The sequence below is a fragment of the Ranitomeya imitator genome, chromosome 8, assembly GCF_032444005.1.
Source record: "Ranitomeya imitator isolate aRanImi1 chromosome 8, aRanImi1.pri, whole genome shotgun sequence".
NCBI classification, from domain to species: domain Eukaryota; kingdom Metazoa; phylum Chordata; class Amphibia; order Anura; family Dendrobatidae; genus Ranitomeya; species Ranitomeya imitator.
The window spans coordinates 82,862,347-82,881,365 of NC_091289.1; the positions used below are offsets into that span (position 1 = coordinate 82,862,347).

Sequence of the window (19,019 nt, forward strand, 5' to 3'; positions counted from 1 at the left end):
TCCCATATGCTGATGGAACAGGTGGAACCCAGAAACCCAGGAAAGACAAGTCACCCAGTACCATCAGTAACCACCAGAGGGAGCCCAAAAACAGAACTCACAACAGTACCCCCCCCTTGAGGAGGGGTCACCGAACCCTCACGAGAACCACCAGGGCGACCAGGATGAGCCCTATGAAAAGCGCGAACCAAATCATCAGCATGAACATCCGAGGCAACCACCCAAGAATTATCCTCCTGACCATAACCCTTCCACTTGACCAAATACTGGAGTTTCCGTCTGGAAACACGAGAATCCAAGATCTTCTCCACAACATACTCCAATTCTCCCTCCACCAGCACTGGAGCAGGAGGCTCAAGCGAAGGAACAACAGGTACCTCATACTTCCGCAACAACGACCGATGGAACACATTATGAATAGCAAACGATGCCGGGAGATCCAAACGAAACGACACAGGGTTAAGAATTTCCAAGATCCTATAGGGACCGATGAACCGAGGCTTGAACTTAGGAGAAGAGACCTTCATAGGAACAAAACGAGAAGACAACCACACCAAGTCACCAACAAGAAGTCGAGGACCCACGCGGCGACGGCGATTAGCAAACTGCTGAGCCTTCTCCTGGGACAACTTCAAATTGTCCACCACATGACTCCAAATCCGATGCAACCTATCCACCACCATGTCCACTCCAGGACAATCAGAAGGTTCCACCTGACCAGAGGAAAAACGAGGATGAAACCCCGAATTACAAAAGAAAGGAGAAACCAAGGTAGCAGAACTAGCCCGATTATTAAGGGCAAACTCGGCCAGCGGCAAAAAGGTAACCCAGTCATCCTGATCAGCAGAAACAAAACACCTTAAATAAGTTTCCAAGGTCTGATTAGTTCGTTCAGTCTGGCCATTCGTCTGAGGATGGAATGCAGACGAAAAGGACAAATCAATGCCCATCTTAGCACAGAACGTCCGCCAAAATCTAGACACAAACTGGGATCCCCTGTCAGAAACGATGTTCTCAGGAATCCCATGCAAACGAACCACATTCTGAAAAAACAGAGGGACCAACTCAGAGGAGGAAGGCAACTTAGGCAAGGGTACCAGATGAACCATTTTAGAAAAGCGATCACACACAACCCAGATGACGGACATTTTTTGAGAGACAGGGAGATCCGAAATAAAGTCCATGGAAATGTGCATCCAAGGCCTCTTCGGGATAGGCAAAGGTGACAACAATCCACTGGCCCAAGAACAGCAAGGCTTAGCCCGAGCGCAAACCTCACAAGACTGCACAAAAGAACGCACATCCCTCGACAAGGAAGGCCACCAAAAAGACCTGGCCACCAAGTCTCTAGTACCAAATATTCCAGGATGACCTGCCAACGCAGAAGAATGGACCTCGGAGATGACTCTACTGGTCCAATTATCCGGAACAAACAGTCTCTCAGGCGGACAACGATCAGGTTTACCCGCCTGAAACTCCTGCAAAGCACGTCGCAAGTCTGGGGAGACAGCAGACAAAATCACCCCATCCCTAAGGATACCAGAGGGCTCAGAATTTCCAAGGGAGTCAGGCACAAAACTCCTAGAAAGAGCATCCGCCTTCACATTCTTTGAACCTGGCAGGTATGAAACCACAAAATTGAAACGAGAGAAAAACAGTGACCAACGAGCCTGTCTAGGATTCAGACGCCTGGCAGACTCAAGGTAAATCAAATTTTTGTGATCAGTCAAGACCACCACACGATGTCTAGCACCCTCTAGCCAATGACACCACTCCTCAAATGCCCACTTCATGGCCAAAAGTTCCCGATTACCAACATCATAATTCCGCTCAGCCGGCGAAAACTTTCTAGAAAAAAACGCGCATGGCTTCATCACTGAGCCATCGGAGCTTCTCTGTGACAAAACCGCCCCCGCTCCAATCTCGGAAGCATCAACCTCAACCTGAAAAGGGAGCGAAACATCTGGCTGACGCAACACAGGAGCAGAAGAAAACCGGCGCTTAAGTTCCTGAAAGGCCTCCACAGCCGCAGGAGACCAATTAGCAACATCAGCACCCTTCTTAGTCAAATCCGTCAAAGGCTTAACAACACTAGAAAAATTAGTTATAAAACGACGATAGAAATTAGCAAAGCCCAAGAACTTCTGTAGACTCTTAAGAGATGTAGGCTGCGTCCAGTCACAAATAGCCTGAACCTTGACGGGATCCATCTCAATAGTAGAAGGGGAAAAAATATACCCCAAGAAAGAAATCTTCTGGACTCCAAAGAGACACTTTGAGCCTTTTACAAACAAGGAATTGGCCCGCAGGACCTGAAACACCTTCCTGACCTGCTGAACATGAGACTCCCAGTCATCAGAAAAAACCAAAATATCATCCAAATACACAATCATAAATTTATCCAGATATTCACGGAAAATATCGTGCATAAAGGACTGGAAGACTGAAGGAGCATTAGAAAGTCCAAAAGGCATTACCAAATACTCAAAATGGCCCTCAGGCGTATTAAATGCGGTTTTCCACTCATCACCTTGCTTTATTCGTATAAGATTATACGCACCCCGAAGATCAATCTTAGTGAACCATTTAGCCCCCTTAATGCGAGCAAACAAATCAGTCAACAATGGCAAAGGATACTGATATTTTACGGTAATCTTATTCAAAAGACGATAATCTATACAAGGCCTCAAGGAACCATCTTTTTTGGCCACGAAAAAAAAACCTGCTCCCAAAGGGGACAAAGATGGACGGATATGTCCCTTTTCCAAGGACTCCTTAACATAATCCCGCATAGCAGTATGCTCTGGCACTGACAGATTGAACAAACGACCTTTAGGAAATTTACTGCCTGGAATTAAATTTATAGCACAATCGCAATCCCTGTGAGGAGGAAGCGAACTGAGCTTAGGCTCCTCAAAAACATCCCGATAATCAGACAAAAACACAGGAATCTCAGAAGGAGTAGATGAAGCGATAGAAATCGGAGGTGCATCATCGTGAACCCCCTGACAACCCCAGCTTAACACAGACATTGATTTCCAGTCAAGGACTGGATTATGAGTTTGTAACCATGGCAGACCAAGTACTAGAACATCATGCAAATTATACAGTACCAGGAAGCGAATCACCTCCTGATGAACGGGAGTCATACGCATGGTCACTTGTGTCCAGTACTGAGGTTTATTCATAGCCAAAGGTGTAGAGTCAATTCCCTTCAAAGGAATAGGGACTTCCAGAGGCTCCAGACTAAACCCACAGCGATTGGCAAATGACCAATCCATAAGACTCAGGGCAGCGCCTGAATCCACATAGGCATCGACGGAAATGGATGATAATGAACAAATCAGAGTCACAGACAGAATGAACTTAGACTGTAAAGTACTAATGGCAACAGACTTATCAACCTTTTTTGTGCGTTTAGAGCATGCTGATATAACATGAGCTGAATCACCACAATAAAAGCACAACCCTTTTTTCCGCCTATACTTTTGCCGTTCACTTCTGGACTGAATTCTATCACATTGCATTATCTCAGGTGACGGTTCAGACGACACCGCCAAATGATGCACAGGTTTGCGCTCCCGTAAACGCCGATCAATCTGAACAGCCATAGTCATAGACTCATTCAGACCAGCAGGCGCAGGGAACCCCACCATAACATCTTTAATGGCCTCAGAAAGGCCATCTCTAAACTTTGCAGCCAGAGCGCACTCATTCCACTGAGTAAGCACCGACGACTTACGAAATTTTTGACAATAAATTTCTGCTTCATCTTGCCCCTGAGAGAGGGCCAACAAAGCTTTTTCAGCCTGAATCTCTTGGTTAGGTTCCTCATAGAGCAAACCCAATGCCAGAAAAAACGCATCCGCATTAAGCAACGCAGGGTCCCCTGGTGCCAATGCAAATGCCCAATCCTGAGGGTCACCCCGCAGGAAAGATATAATTATCTTGACTTGCTGAGCAGGGTCTCCAGAGGAGCGAGATTTCAAAGAAAGAAACAACTTGCAATTGTTCCTAAAATTCAGAAAACGAGATCTATCTCCAGAAAAAAACTCTGGGACAGGAATTCTAGGTTCAGACATAGGAGCATGTACAACAAAATCCTGTATATTTTGAACCTTAGCGGCAAGATTATTCAGGCTGGAAGCCAAACTCTGGACGTCCATGATAAACAGCTGAGATCAGAGCCATTCAAAGATTAAGAGGAGGAGGAAGTAGCCAGGCTGCAATACGGCTAGGCAGCAAACTCTGAGGGAAAGAGAAAGAAAAAAAAAAAACTTCCTCAGACTACTTATCCTCCTACTTCAGCCAATACAATTAACACTTTGTGGGCCGGTTATACTGTCATGATCCCAATGGCAGAGGATCACAAAAATGACAAGCACAGATACAAACAAGCTCTAGGGCGATGGAACCTGAGCTGACCGCGACCCTGAACCTAACACACAAATAAAAGTAGCCGGGGAACGTGCCTACGATGATCCTAGACGTCTCGCTCCAGCCGAAGATCTAACTTCCCCTATCAGAAGAAACACAGACCTCTCTTGCCTCCAGAGAAATACCCCACAGCAAATAGCAGCCCCCCACATATAATGACGGTGAAATGAGAGGAAAGCACATACGTAGTATGAAAACAGTTTCAGCAAAATGAGGCCCGCTAAAGCTAGATAGCAGAGGATACAAAAGTGAACTGCGCGGTCAGCGAAAAACCCTTCAAAAAACCATCCTGAAATTACTTGAACTCATGTGCCAACTCATGGTACATGAAAAGCAATTTCAGCCCACTAGAGCAACCAGCAGCAGAGAATCACATATCTGCAGGCTGGACTAAAAACCAAATTAAGCAAAACACAAAACAGGAAAATCCAAACTTAGCTTGTCCAGAAGGTTCTAGGAGCAGGGAGCAGAGGTAACAAGACACACTGGATACATTGATAACCGGCGAGGAAATGCCAGCAAAGCCAGGTTAAATAGGAAACTCCCATATGCTGATGGAACAGGTGGAACCCAGAAACCCAGGAAAGACAAGTCACCCAGTACCATCAGTAACCACCAGAGGGAGCCCAAAAACAGAACTCACAACAGGAGACAGCATTTGTCCAGTATGGTTACCAACTATTTTTCCGCCATTATCGATGTTCTCCCTCACAGGTCATTCCCCTTTGATTACTGGGCATCTAAAGTAGACACCTGGCCCGAATTGGCAGAATATGCATTACAGGAGCTCGCTTGCCCAGCTGCTAGTGTGCTATCAGAAAGAGTCTTCAGTGCTGCTGGTTAAATACTGACCAAAAAATGGACACGTCTGGCTCCCCGAAATGTTGATGATCTAACCTTCATTAAAATGAGCCAATCATGGATTTCAAATTATTTTGCCCCACCTTCCCCTGCTGACACGTAGCTTGCCAGAAAAATTTCTTGTTTTTGGCCTCCTCTTACTGACTGCTCCAATTCCGCCATTTGCAGGTGCTGAATGTCCACCATAGGCCATTTGTATACCTCCCTCAATGGGCTGACTCCCCCAACAGGGCCGTGGTCACAACTTGCAAGTGCCGTTTGCCTGGACAGGTGGGTGTGCCCACTCTGGGGCGAAGTCACTGGCACAGGGTCCCTCATAGTACAATGAAGTGTCTCTGACCGTGGTGTTGCACAACCAACGTCAGACACACCGTCGTAATATGAGGGGCCCTGTGCCAGTACCGCCGCCCACAAGAGAGTGTTCCCTCCCAGCTCAAACTGTGCTCTACCACTTGCAATACTTACCTCTCCCTGCCCCACCACTGTGTATTCTGTGCTGTTAAATCCTTAAATGGCACTGCCATTACAAATTTGTTGCAATTATAGATGATAGTAAAAATATACAGGGACTCTGGCCTCCATTTAGACCCCTTAATACTTTGCGCCAACTACCACTGTCTGCAACTCTGCAGAGGAGCCCACCCTTGTACCTTGCTATGCCACCAGTTTATTTATGAAAAATTCCTTGGCAGACATTTAGCCCACTTTAGTATTTTGGCCTACTAACTGTGTCAGCCACTTATAACAGTTGTCCTCCGCTGAACAAAGCTATGCCACCTGTGTACTCCTGTTACCAATTGTGAACTGCATGTAGCCTACTTACTTATTTGTGCCTAGTAACTGTGTCAGCCTCCCATAACAGTTGTCCTCCCACGCTGAACCAAGGTAGGCCACCTGGTTAGTCCTGCTAGCAGTTTTGAACTGCATGAAGCCACCTTGTTTTATTTTAGGCCTCTGTCTGTCTGTCTGTCTGTCTGTCTGCACCACACATTACAACTGTCCCCCGCTGAAACAAGCTAGGCCGCCTGGTTAGTCCTGCTAGCAGTTTTGAACTGCATTTAGACACCTTTTTTTATGTTAGGCCTCTGTCTGTCTGTCTGCGCCACACATTACAACTGTCCCCCGCTGAAAAAAGCTAGGCCGCCTGGTTATTCCTGCTAGCAGTTTTGAACTGCATGAAGCCACCTTGTTTTATTTTAGGCCTCTGTCTGTCTGTCTGCGCCACACATTACAACTGTCCCCCGCTGAAACAAGCTAGGCCGCCTGGTTAGTCCTGCTAGCAGTTTTGAACTACATTTAGCCACCTTTTTTATGTTAGGCCTCTGTCTGTCTGTCTGCGCCACACATTACAACTGTCCTCCGCTGAACAAAGCTATGCCGCCTGTGTACTACTCAAACAAACTTTGAACTAACATTAGCCTACTTTTTATATTTTAGGCCTACTCTGTCTGTCTGAGCCACTTATTACAGTTGTCCTCCTCCGCTGAACCAAGCAATGCCGCCTGTGTACTCCTCTTACCAATTGTGAACTGAATATAGCCTTCTTTTTTATTTTAAGCCTACTCTGTGTGTCAGAGCCACTAATTACACTTGTCCTCCTCCGCTGAACCACGCTATGCCGCCTGTGTACTCCTCTTACAAATTTTGAACTGTAATTAGCCTCCTTTTTTATTTTAGGCCTACTCTGTCTGAGCCACTTATTACAGTTGTCCTCCGCTGAACAAAGCTATGCCACCTGTGTACTCCACTTACCAATTTTGAACTGCATTTTGCTTACTTACTTATTTAGGCCTATTAACTGTGTCCGTCTCCAATTACAGTTGTCCTCCACTGAACAAAGCTGAGCCTCAATTTTCATCCGGTGTCAGATATTAAACTGCGTTTGGCCTACTTCTTTGCTGGGGCCTACAAATGTTGTGTGCCGCTGCTTGGTGTTCTCCACTGAATAAAGCTGAGCCACAATTTTCATCCGGTGTCTGATATTACACTGCATTTGGCCTACTGGTTTGGTTACGCCTACTAATGGTGTCTGCCGCTGCTTGTTGTTCTCCTTCAACTGTACAAAGCTGAGCTTTAATTTTCATCCTGGTTAGGATATTACACTGCATTTGGCCTACTGGTTTGGTTACGCCTACTAACGGTGTCTGCCGCTCCTTGCCTTTCTCCTCCACTGAACAAAGCTGAGCTTCAATTTTCATCCTGGTTAGGATATTACACTGCATTTGGCCTACTGGATTGGTTATGCCTACTAACGGTGTCTGCCGCTGCTTGTTGTTCTCCTTCAACTGTACAAAGCTGAGCTTCAATTTTCATCCTGGTTAGGATATTACACTGCATTTGGCCTATTGGTTTGGTTACGCCTACTAACTGTGTCTGCCGCTCCTTGTTGTTCTCCTTCAACTGTACAAAGCTGAGCTTCAATTTTCATCCTGGTTAGGATATTACACTGCATTTGGCCTACTGGTTTGGTTACGCCTACTAACGGTGTCTGCCGCTTCATGTTGTTCTCATTCAACTGTACAAAGCTGAGCTTCAATTTTCATCCTGGTTAGGATATTACACTGCATTTGGCCTACTGGTTTGGTTACGCCTACTAACTGTGTCTGCCGCTGCTTGTTGTTCTCCTTCAACTGTACAAAGCTGAGCTTCAATTTTCATCCTGGTTAGGATATTACACTGCATTTGGCCTACTGGTTTGGTTACGCCTACTAACGGTGTCTGCCGCTGCTTGTTGTTCTCCTCCACTGAACAAAGCTGAGCTTCAATTTTCATCCTGGTTAGGATATTACACTGCATTTGGCCTACTGGTTTGGTTACGCCTACTAACGGTGTCTGCTGCTGCTTGTTGTTCTCCTCCACTGAACAAAACTGAGCTTCAATTTTCATCCTGGTTAGGATATTACACTGCATTTGGCCTACTGGTTTGGTTATGCCTGCTAACGGTGTCTGCTGCTCCTTGTATTTCTCCTCCACTGAACAAAGCTGAGCTTCAATTTTCATCCTGTTTAGGATATTACAATGCATTTGACCTACTGGTTTGGTTACGCCTACTAACGTTGTCTGCCGCTCCTTGCATTTCTCCTCCACTGAACAAAGCTGAGCCTCAATTTTTATCCTGTTTCAGATGTTAAACTGCATTTAGCCTACTTGTTTGGCTGGGCCTACTAACGGTTGCTGCTTCTTGTTCTCCTCCACTGAACAAAGCAGTGCTGCCTGTTTACTCCTGTTACCTATTTTGAACTGCATTTAGCCTACTTTATTATTTGGGCCTATATCGGTGTTTCCTCCTCATCCTGCCCATTGCCCAGCCACTGCTGGATGAGTCTGCTGGTACATTGACCCAGACCACTACATTCCCGTTGCACTCTACACAGCCAGAATCTGACCCTGCAGAAAGTCATGTTCCCTTTCCCGCATACTATACCACCGTATACGGGGATAAAGAGGAAGGTGCAGATGAAAGTGCAGGTTCCTTCATCAGGTGGGGGGCATACTCGTTGGTGACGTCACTGGCACAGGGCCCCCCATAGTATGCAAAAGTGTCTCTGCCGGTGGGAGGTGCCCCTGCCGTCAAACACACCGCCCTATTTTGAGGGGCCCTGTGCCAGCACCAATGCGAACGAGTGGGCCCCCCTGCTTGCTCAGGATCACAGCACTTGCAAAGTTTAAATACTTACCTCTCCCTGCTCCACCGCCATGACGTAGTCTGCGTTTCCTGGGCCCACGAAAAACTTGAACCAGCCCTACCCCCCCACAACTTTAGCCAAATGACCCACAATTTTCAATTACTAACTATTATTATAAGGTAAATTAAGATTGACAAGCTTAAGTAACAATAATTGATGTTTTTGACATTAAAATGGGCACTGTAGGTGTTTTCCTGTCCTCCACTCACTGCCGACTTTGATTCCCCATTGACTGTTACATTGGGTTTCGTGTTTCGGTCAATCCACGACTTTTCGCAATAATCGGCCGATTTCACCCGACCCGACTTTTGACAAAGTCGGTCAACCCTATTCATGACCTAAAAATCACGGACAGATAAGAAAAATTCAAATAAAATAAAGAAAAAACAAAACAACTCTAACTACATGAATACCCCCATAAAATAATAAATAATAAATAGTATAAAATCATGTAAGACGCCCGGCCCAGCTTCATTCATACTACTATATAAAACCTCAACTACATTCACACCGTCCTTTATACAATACTATATACAATATATACACTATAAACATAATACACTAAACCAATTTATACAACAAACGCAAACACAACAAAACCCTACTGGTCCCACTGCCTTTCCTTACAGTCACCACCTTACACCACCACATTCACCCTAACAACAAACCAAAACACAATACAGTGCAAATACTGGTTTGTACTTCCCACAGGTGCTACAAATGCTACACGGTTCTATGACACCCCAGGCCTTGCAGAAAAGACTTAATGTGGTGCATAAACATGTGTTCTCATCCATTCCAGATCCTAATGAAAGTAAGATGTTGTTGGAATAAGTTTAAATGCAACAACTCCATTCCTGTTGTAGTCTGCATTGAATGTCTATGAGTGTTCATTTGTCAGCTATGCTGTGATTGTTAAAGTTTGTACAAAAAGGTCAGAGGACTCTCACTGATTGCATCATTCTGCTGCTGTTTCCTTCACAGAGAGACATGTGTTACATGGACTAGATTATATCGGTAGTTACTGTCAAAGCTTTCTTATTTTGTTCCAGTTCAAGCTGCATATATTAAACACAGTTTGCCTTACGTTGGATTCTGCTGCTTATATGAAGTAACACGCGCTGCTGTGGTAATACTCCGGCTAACAGGTTATGGGCCCAGCCACCGGAAAGTAAATGGTAAAAAGCCCAGTCACCGGAATAAGCAGCGAGCCAAGCGCAGACAGCACAGAGGAACCCCCGGAATACAAGGACACCGGAACGCAAAGGTACCGCAGTGTACAGAGCACCGGACAGCGCAGCTTAAAGGGCCAGTAACAAAAAAAAAAAAAAGGTACAAGAGACAAGAATGTCTACAGAAAGGAATGCAGTGAAGTACACAGTGCCAAGTCTCACAAATCACAATTACAGCTCCTGGAAATTCAAGGTAAAGATGTTACTTATAAGAGAGGGTACATGGAAATGTATTGAACAGCCTGTGCCTGACCCAGTACCGGGTGATTGGCTAGAGACTGATCAGAAAGCACAAAGCACTATTTCCCTCAGCATAGATGATAACCAGATTGTACATGTATGCAAATGTGATACTGCAAAGAAAATGTGGGAAGAATTACAGAAAGTGCATGAAAGGTCAAATCTCAGCAATAAGCTATATCTTATGAGAAAGCTGTATCAGTCTAAATTAAGTGATGGCCAGCATATGCAGGACTATATCAGAAACACCCTAGAGATTGTGGAGCGCCTAAGGGGTATTGGTGAAGAAATTAAAGATTTTCATGTTGCTGCATTACTATTAAGTGGTCTTCCAGAAAGTTATGACACGCTTGTGACTGCATTAGATGCCAGACCAGATGATGAACTCACACTAGAATATGTGAAAGGGAAACTTGCAGATGAATACAAGAGAAAGTCAGAGACTATTAGCAATAATATATGCAAAGCAGAAGCAGCATTAAAGACACAGTACTTTTCTAAAGCTCAGAGTCATTTAAAGGAAACTCGTGAATGTTTTGTCTGTAAAAAGCCTGGTCACCTTAAAGCAGACTGCAGAGTGTGGAAAGCAAGAATGAATCAGTTTAAAAAGCAGGACAGTCATCAAAAGGTTAAAACAGCTGTAAAGAAGGAAGATGCATGTATTGCGACTGCATTTGGGGTCAGCACAAGCCCATATGCAAACCATGTTTGGTGTATTGACTCTGGAGCGACTGCTCACATGACACGTGATAAAGATTTCTTCATTAATCTAGATGAAAGCAAGTCTGAAAAGGTAATTTTAGCTAATGGTCACTATATGACATCAGAAGGAATAGGAGATGGTTATCTCCATTGTCAAGTTCAATCCTCAGCACAAGTCAGAAAAATCCCAGTTAAAGACGTGCTGTATGTTCCCAAACTTGAAAGTAACCTTTTATCTGTAAAGAAGCTTGCACAACAGGGAAATATAGTTACATTTAAGGATGACAGATGCATCATTTCAAAGAAGGGTCATACCCTTGCCGAAGGAAAAATCAAAGATGAACTTTATCAGCTGAAATGCAATGAAACTGTTTACAGTGCTAGACAAGATTTTCATAAGGACTGTATTCATGTGTGGCACAGACGCCTAGGCCACAGAGATCCAGAAGCAGTAAAGAAACTAGCTCAACTTGCAAATGGTATTGCAATCAACCAGTGTAATCAAACAATGAAGTGCACAAGTTGCCTAAAAGGGAAAATGTCCAGAAAATCGTTTCCTAAAGTAAGCACTACTAAATCTGCACAGATACTGGATTTGATACATACAGATGTGTGTGGTCCAATGAGTGTTCTTACTCCCAGCAAGAAGAGATATTTTCTCACATTCATTGATGATTATTCCAGATATACTGTTACTTACCTACTTCAAAGTAAAGATGAAGTTCCACAGAAACTTGAAGAATATCTTGCTGCAGTTCTTAACAAATTTGGAAGAATACCAAAGGTACTGCGAGCAGATAATGGAACTGAATATACAAGTGGTAAAGTGCAAACCATCCTGAAAAAGAATGGAATCGTGTTCCAGACAACCGTTCCATACAACCCAGAGCAGAATGGCACAGCAGAGAGAAAGAACCGAACTCTTTGTGAAAGTGGAAGAAGTATGCTATTTGATGGAAACCTACCTACAACATATTGGGGAGAAGCCATCATGACTGCTACCTATCTTCAAAATCGACTGCCAAGTAAAGCTACAAGTAAAACTCCATATGAGCTATGGAACTGTGAGAAGCCCAACCTGAAGCATCTCAGGATATTCGGAAGCAAAACTTTTGTGCATGTTCCCAAAGAAAAACGTTCTAAGTGGGAATCTCATGCAAAGGAAGGAGTTCTTGTGGGGTACAGTGAAACTCAGAAAGGATACAGAATCCTGCACCCACAGACCAACACAGTAACAATCAGCAGAGATGTAGTGATTGATGAAAACTCAGTATCGCTCAAATTTCATGAGGTTACGCAAATAATTCAACCTAAGGAACAAGAATTTCAGTCAGTGATTCCAGACATTGAAGAGAATCTCAAAGAAAATACTGAAGTCTGGATATGCTCTGAAAGTACTGAAAAAGAAACAGAAGAACCAAGCCAACCTCAGGAGATCAGAAGATCAGAAAGATCAAATAAAGGAATTCCAGCTAAACGCCTTTCTTATATGGTCAGATCAATTCCAGAAGAAGAGCCACAGTCATGGCAGGAAATGCAAAAACTGCCTATTCATAAGAAGCAAAAATGGATAAAAGCTGCTGATGAAGAAATGGAATCCCTTCATAAGCTCAAAACATGGGAGCTCACAGAGCTACCTCAAGGCAAGAAAGCAATTGGATGTAAGTGGGTCTTTAAGAACAAATATGACTCCGAAGGTAATGTTCACCGTTTTAAAGCAAGATTGGTCGCAAAAGGATATTCACAAAAATATGGTGAAGATTATGATGCTACTTTTGCTCCAGTTGCCAAGCAAACTACATTCAGAACTTTATTATCCATAGCTGCTGTTCAGCAGATGAAAGTAAGACATTTTGACATCAAAACAGCCTTTCTACATGGAGACATTGAAGAAGAGCTGTACATGACTCAACCAGAAGGCTATGTTAAAAGGGGTAAAGAGAACCTTGTTTGCAGAATGCAAAAATCTCTCTACGGCCTTAAGCAATCAGCAAGAGCATGGAACACTAAGATGAACAAAGTGTTAATCGACGAAGGATTTAAAAGGTCTCAAGCGGATCCATGTTTGTATACAAAAGGTGTATCACAAGATTGGATGTATGTTATTCTATATGTGGATGATGTAATAATAGCGCATCAAGAAGAGAGAGAAATTTCAAAACTAGGTCAAATTCTGAACAAGCATTTCGAGACCAAGGACCTTGGAGATGTGACATACTATTTGGGAATCCAAATCCAGAGAGAGGAAGATGGAAGTTTTCTTCTTAATCAAAATTCTAAAATCTCCACAGTTCTAAACCAGTTTGGAATGTCAGAAGCCAAAGGCATATCAACTCCAATGGATCCATCTTACCTAAAATTGGAAGGAGAAGAAGATCTGCTACCCACAAATGACAGTTACAGACAAGCAGTGGGGGCACTTCTATACATAGCAACCACAACCCGTCCAGATATCTCAGCCACAGTGGGAATTCTCTGCCGACGTGTAAGCAAGCCACGCCAAAGAGATTGGAATGCAATTAAGAGACTTCTTCAGTATCTTAAGGCAACCCAAGAGTTAAGTCTAAAGATTTCTGCATCAGGAGATCTAATTCTCAGAGGATATGTAGATGCAGATTGGGCTGGAGACTCAAGTGATCGAAGATCAACAAGTGGTTACTTGTTCAAGTTAGGACACACTTCAATCTCATGGTCCAGTAGAAAACAAGTGTCAGTTGCATTGTCTTCTACAGAAGCAGAATATACATCAGCTGCTCATGCAAGTCAAGAGTTAATTTGGTTGAAGCAACTTTTGGAAGAATTCGGCAAACCACTAGCTGAACCAACTGTTATCTATGAGGACAACCAAGGATGTATCAAGCTCGCCAGCAGTGAAAGGATAAGTGCAAGAACAAAGCACATTGATGTTAAACATCATCACTTGCGTGACTTAGTAGAGCGTGAAGTTCTAAAGTTTGTTTACTGTGAATCTGACAAGATGTTAGCAGATGTTTTGACAAAGCCATTGTCAAGAGCCAAGTTTGAAGAATTCAGAACTGCAATGGGACTAACAGGATAAGCAGTTGTTGAGTGGGGGTGTTGGAATAAGTTTAAATGCAACAACTCCATTCCTGTTGTAGTCTGCATTGAATGTCTATGAGTGTTCATTTGTCAGCTATGCTGTGATTGTTAAAGTTTGTACAAAAAGGTCAGAGGACTCTCACTGATTGCATCATTCTGCTGCTGTTTCCTTCACAGAGAGACATGTGTTACATGGACTAGATTATATCGGTAGTTACTGTCAAAGCTTTCTTATTTTGTTCCAGTTCAAGCTGCATATATTAAACACAGTTTGCCTTACGTTGGATTCTGCTGCTTATATGAAGTAACACGCGCTGCTGTGGTAATACTCCGGCTAACAGATGTGCACCAGCTGAATCCAGGTGATTGGGTGGTCATACGCAGACACGTGAGAAGAGCCTAGATCCACGGTTTGACGACCCATTCCAAGCCCAGCTGACCACATCCACCTCAGTGAAACTTGAGGGAAAGCCCACCTGGACCCACGCCAGTCACTGCAGTCACTGTAAAAAGGTCACTTTACCAGCAGAATGACTGTTCTCCTAATCACCTTGCTGGCAGCATCAGGATCATTGCACTCTACAGAGAAACTGGATAAACTTTTAAATGTTGACTGGGAAAACAAACATATGACATCATGCTCTTCTTATAAAGGACGTGGAAGGACAAAAAACAAAAGTCTGTTGGATCTGTACACACAGCCCAGTATCTGCAAGGACTATGCTGTACTTAGCCATGCCTCTGGAGCTATGGAAGGTATTAACACCACACTGCATATACAATGAGACTTGGACTCAATCTAAGTTTGGGGAAAAGATGTGCCACATGACATATCTGCCTCATTGACCATAATCGGATGAGCTGCTAATCCCTGGTTCCAGTTTAATATAATGTGACCTAAGGTACAAATGTGGTGGCAGCAGTATGATTCAGATGTTGGAAATGTGGTCACCAAGAGGAGGACTGAGATCCCTCATTCAGACCACAATACCAATGATGGATTGTGGTTCAGTCTTCAACACACTGGAGCAAACACCCGTGGTGAGGACAATAATTGCTTCTGTATATACACTCATGATCAAACACAGGTTAATGAGATGGTGTACCAAGATGGTGTTGAAGACTGTAAAGCATCTATGGGTAAAATGGTAAGGAAAGAAAGGGGCAAATGTACATTTGGTATAAATGGAAAAGAAGTGAATAATACTTGGTGTGCCCATAAACCTATATTGGGACTTTTGAATTTATACCAATGTATACAGACCCGTGGTCACATTTGTGCTCTCCCCGAAAGAGTCTTCTTAGTTTGTGGACATCGTGGCTACAGGTGGGTGAGCCCAGACATAAGAGGGATTTGCACTCTTGCCATACTGACACCAGCCACTTTCATAGTTCCTCATAGTAAAATAGACACAGCAGCAGTCCCAATTCACACCTTGTTTAGAAGGGCTGCAGACAATAAGCCCCGTCCAAATAGTAGGCCACATTTAGTAGAAATGGGGATAACAAATAAAATATTCAGTAGTATGCTAATATACCCCTTCATAACACAGATGTGGGATAAGTTAGTGGAAGCTACTGACTACCTGGATGATCAGATTTTCAAGGTTCTTGAAGTTCTTAATGAAACTAATACAATACAGAAACAATTATAGTTACTAACCAACATACTATAGTACTAGACTACCTGTCAAATAATTGGTCCTACCTGTTGCAATTATATTGACCCTGCTGGTATTCTCCAGGTCAGGGGCAATATGGACAAAATAGGTGAACTTAAAGGGTATGTGCACACATTCATGATTTTTCGCGTTCTTTTCGCGTTTTTTCACGATAAAAACACATAAAAAAGCATACATATGCATCCTATCATTTAGAATGCATTCTGCAATCTTTGTGCACATGATGCATTTTTTCCACAAAAAAAGTATCACGGTAAAAAAAGCAGCATGTTCATTAATTTTGCATTGTTTTTTACATTTTTCCCGCTATTTAATGCAATGGGAACCTCCGGAAAAAAACGCAAAAAAACACATGCGGATTTCTGGCAGAAATGTCCGTTTTTTTGTCAGGAAATTTCTGCAAGAAATCCTGAACGTGTGCACATACCCAGAGACCAGTGGTTAAAGCAACACAGTGCAGAGACTTGGTTTAATGGCCTAGCGGGATGGATTTTTGGTATTGTGCAGACTTGTATGCAAATTTTAATGTTTTGTTTATTGCTTTATGTAGCCGTAAAAGCGCTAATATATGCATTATATAAGCTATTGAATAATGTATGTGTGAGAAAAAAATCTAAGGCTGAACCTTTCATAGTATATCATAGACCCCAAATAACCACTGCTGACGGGGAAGTGAGTGTCCACACTGAGGCTGGAGTCACACTCAGCATAAGATAATACGGTCCGTATATTACGGCCGTAATACGCTGAAAAGTCCCCAAAATAGTGGTCCGTAGCTCCTCCGTAGGCAGGGTGTTTCAGCGTTTTTTGCGCATGGCATCCTCCGTATGTAATCCGTATGGCATCCGTACTGCGTGTTTTTCTCGCAGGCTTGCAAAACCGACATACGGCTATACAAGGGATCCATGTGTAAAAAAAACCAAAAACATATATACTGTATATATATATATATATATATATATATATATATATATATATGTCAGTAGACACATACCGGCTTTTGCTTTCTCCTTCCCAAATCCGACATGATATGAGACATGGTTTACATACAGTAAACCATCTCATATCACCATTTTTTTTGCATATTCCACACTACTAATGTTAGTAGTGTGTCTATGCAAAATTTGGCCGCTCTAGCTATTAAATTAAGGGGTTAAATGGCGGAAAAAATTGGCGTGGGCTCCCGCACAATTTTCTCCGCCAGAGTAGTAAAGCCAGTGACTGAGGGCAGATATTAATAGCCTGGAGAGGGTCCACGTTATTGGCCCCCCACCTGGCTAAAAACATCTGCCCCCAGCCACCCCAGAAAAGGCACATCTGGAAGATGCGCCTATTCTGGCACTTGGCCACTCTCTTCCCATTCCCGTGTAGCGGTGGGATATGGGGTAATGAAGGGTTAATGCCACCTTGCTATTGTAAGGTGACATTAAGCCAAATTAATAATGGAGAGGCGTCAATTATGACATCTATCCATTATTAATCCAATACTAGTAAAGGGTTAAAAAAAACACAAACACATTATTAAAAATTATTTTAATGAAATAAAAACAAAGGTTGTTGTAATAATTTATTCTACGCTCAATCCTTCTGAAGACCCTCGCTCTGTAACAAAGTAAAAATAATAAACCAACAATATACATACCTTCCGAAGATCTGTAACGTCCCACGATGTAAATCCATCTGAAGGGGTTAAAAAAATTTGCAGCCAGGAGCTCTGCTAATGCAGCGCTGCTCCTTGCTGCAAAACCCCGGAGAATGAAGGTAAAGTAGGTCAATGACCTATATTTACTTTCATTTGCGGTGAGTCACCCTCTGCTGGTTGTCCTCATATGAACTCGAGCCTGGGAGCTTTCTAGGAAAGTTCCCACGCTCCAGGAACAGCCAGCAGAGGGCGCCTAACCGCAAATGAAGGTAAATATAGGTCATTGACCTACTTTACCTTCATTCTCCGGGGTTTTGCAACAAGGAGCAGCGCTGCATTAGCAGAGCTCCTGGCTGTAAATTTTTTTAACCCCTTCAGATGGATTTACATCGTGGGACGTTACAGATCTTCGGAAGGTATGTATATTGTTGGTTTATTATTTTTACTTTGTTACAGAGCGAGGGTGTTCAGAGGGATTGAGCGTAGAATAAATTATTACAACAGCCTTTGTTTTTATTTCATTAAAATAATTTTTAATAATGTGTTTTTTTTAACCCTTTACTAGTATTGGATTAATAATGGATAGGTGTCATAATTGACGCCTCTCCATTATTAATTTGGCTTAATGACACCTTACAATAGCAAGGTGGCATTAACCCTTCATTACCCCATATCCCACCGCTACACGGGAATGGGAAGAGAGTGGCCAAGTGCCAGAATAGGCGCATCTTCCAGATGTGCCTTTTCTGGGGTGGCTGGGGGCAGATGTTTTTAGCCAGGGGGGGGGGCAATAACCGTGGACCCTCTCCAGGCTATTAATATCTGCCCTCAGTCACTGGCTTTACTACTCTGGCGGAGAAAATTGCGCGGGAGCCCACGCCAATTTTTTCCGCCATTTAACCCTTTATTTTAATAGCTAGAACGGTCAAATTTTGCATATACACACTACTAACATTAGTAGTGTGGAATATGCAAAAAAAATGGGGATATGAGATGGTTTACTGTATGTAAACCATGTCTCATATCATGTCGGGTTTAGGAAGGAGATAGCAAAAGCCAGTAATTGAATTACCGGCTTTAAAGCTATCTAGCGCTGTATGAAATATTAATATATATACATATATGTGTCTCACTGACATATATATATATATATATATATATATATATATATATATACCTATTCTATGTGTGCACATTTATTCTACCTATTCTATTGTAAGCTGTCAGTGTGATTTTGCTGTACACCGCACTGAATTGCCGGCTTTTCTCTCTAACACCGCTGCGTATTTCTCGCAAGTCACACTGCTGGTCCGTGTGTAATCCGTATTTTTGGAGCTTCCATAGACTTTCATTGGCGTTGTTTTGCGCAATACGGTGACAAACGCAGCATGCTGCGATTTTCTACGGCCGTAGAAAGCCGTATAATACTGATCAGTAAAATACGGCAGATAGGAGCAGGGGCATAGGGAATAATTGG

General features: G+C 43.1%; 1 protein-coding gene across 1 annotated transcript in view; it reads right to left on the reverse strand.

Moving 5' to 3' along the window:
• Positions 1 to 19,019, reverse strand: part of NTMT2 (N-terminal Xaa-Pro-Lys N-methyltransferase 2) — a 683,026-nt gene that overhangs the window by 318,629 nt on the left and 345,378 nt on the right. The window lies entirely within an intron of this gene.